Raw genomic sequence first — 2,500 nt, forward strand, 5'->3', positions numbered from 1 at the left:
CCCAGTGCTTACAGACCTCTGGGAGATGGATTGCTGAGGTGGAGCGCCACACCTACCATCAGCTCCCAGTGCTTACAGACCTCTGGGAGATGGATTGCTGAGGTGGAGCGCCCACCTACGATCAGCTCCCAGTGCTTACAGACCTCTGGGAGATGGATTGCTGAGGTGGAGCGCAACACCTACCATCAGCTCCCAGTGCTTACAGACCTCTGGGAGATGGATTGCTGAGGTGGAGCGCCACACCTACCATCAGCTCCCAGTGCTTACAGACCTCTGGGAGATGGATTGCTGAGGTGGAGCGCCACACCTACCATCAGCTCCCAGTGCTTACAGACCTCTGGGAGATGGATTGCTGAGGTGGAGTGCCACACCTACCATCAGCTCCCAGTGCTTACAGACCTCTGGGAGATGGATTGCTGAGGTGGAGCGCAACATCTACCATCAGCTCCCAGTGCTTACAGACCTCTGGGAGATGGATTGCTGAGGTGGAGCGCCACACCTACCATCAGCTCCCAGTGCTTACAGACCTCTGGGAGATGGATTGCTGAGGTGGAGCGCAACACCTACCATCAGCTCCCAGTGCTTACAGACCTCTGGGAGATGGATTGCTGAGGGTAGAGCGCAACACCTACCATCAGCTCCCAGTGCTTACAGACCTCTGGGAGATGGATTGCTGAGGTGGTGCGCCACACCTACCATCAGCTCCCAGTGCTTCCCGTACGACAATTGCTGCACCAAGCCGTGCTACTCATACGCTGAGTTGGAGGTGCCCGGGATCGAACCCATGACCCTTGTGGTCCAAAGGCGAGAGCTCTACCCACTGAGCTACCCGGACACAAAAAAAAACTAAAACGGCACACATTATATCCGAAGCGCTTGACATATAATAGATGCCATGCAAGGCACCAACCTGCACATCAGGAGCAATTAGGGATTCTTGACAGAGTCTTGCTCAAGTACACTTCAATACTAACTCTGGGGGAGCCCACAGGGATCGAACCGGGAACCTCACGGTTCCCATCCGGTGACTCTACCTCCTGAGCCACTGCCGCCATAGCCTGGGGTCCACCTATGCTTTCTATGGCATAGGCAGCTCCCGGCAGCATCCGCCGGGAGAATCTAGACGCAGCTGCGCGACATGAGACTAAGTAAATAGAGCGACAGAGAGAGAGGAGTGTGTGTGTCAATTTAACAAAGGTGCAGACGATCAGAAATCAGCAGAGAGTGATCGACGTTTGCGCTACTCTATGCCGAATTGAAGTGGACTCGGTCCCAGACTTTTTTTTTTCTCCCTGGAAATAAAAACGTCTGGGTTTCCGAGGTTACTGCCGCCCCACCGGGGTTTTGATTTATTTTGATATTATTGATACTTTCGGTGACTTTCCCAGCCCTAGTGTGTGTGTGCGTGCACACGCACGCGTGTGCGTGTGTGTCTTGTTGTTGTGTTGCTAAGGCAGTACAGAAGAGGAGTACCGCAGGGATCTGTGTTTATCCCCCGCTTCTTTTTGTCCCTGTTGGGCTTCCCTCCCCGCTGGAGGACGGTCAGTACAGCGATGATGACATCATGGTCGTGTGTGCGTACGCGTGCGCGTGTGCGTGCGTGCGCGCGTGCGTGCGTGCGTGCGTGCGTGCGTGCGTGCGTGCGTGCGTGCGTGCGTGCGTGTGCGTGTGTGTGTGTGTGAGTGTGTAAACGTGGTGGTGATGACAGCACATGAGAATGTGACCGTTGTAAACACTTTCTCTCTCCTCTCTCGCTCTCTCTCTCTCTCTCTCTCGGACGATTCTACAAATGTCTTCTAAGTCCTGAAAGTTTTCTGAAAAACCCTATGTTTCTCTGTCTTTGACATTTTCATGTCAAAGACCCCCAAAATCATATGTAATTGTCCCCCGACCCCCATCTGAAAATATGTTGTTCCAGGGACCCCCTGGAGTTAAAAACGTTCGCTCTGAAAGAATATATATTCAAAGCTTTGCGCCACATTTTCACAATGTTTAGCAGATCTACAAACTCGTATAGCGCGGCATCATTACTGCGGTAACGCTAGGCTCCGTGCAATAAGCGTTGTATTGACCAGAAATGGGAGGGGGGATTTGGAGTCAAAAAGCGACTGAAAGTGTGCGTGCGATTTGAGTTAAAACGTTCACTCTGAAAGAATATATATTCAAAGATTTGGACCACATTTAAAAAAAAAAGCAGACCTACAAGCTCGTAGCGCGGCACTCGGTGCCGTGCTACGAGCTTGTAGATCTGCTATTTTTCAATAGCTGAAGTATAAGTGTCAGTGATGATAGCACAGTGGTACAGTGTACAGTATGTACAGTGTACACAGTGGTACAGTATGTACAGTGTACACCATCCTCTTGTATCCCACTCAACTCATATGCAATCCCTCTTTGGAGTATATCTTTGAGGACAGGAAATGCTCCGCTTCCCTCCTGGTGCGCGTCCCACTTCCTACGGTATGCTGCTTCCTACTTCCTGTCCGTCTGGCTTCTGCTT

Source organism: Electrona antarctica, assembly GCF_951216825.1.
Source record: "Electrona antarctica genome assembly, contig: scaffold_1675, whole genome shotgun sequence".
Classification (NCBI taxonomy): Eukaryota; Metazoa; Chordata; class Actinopteri; order Myctophiformes; family Myctophidae; genus Electrona; species Electrona antarctica.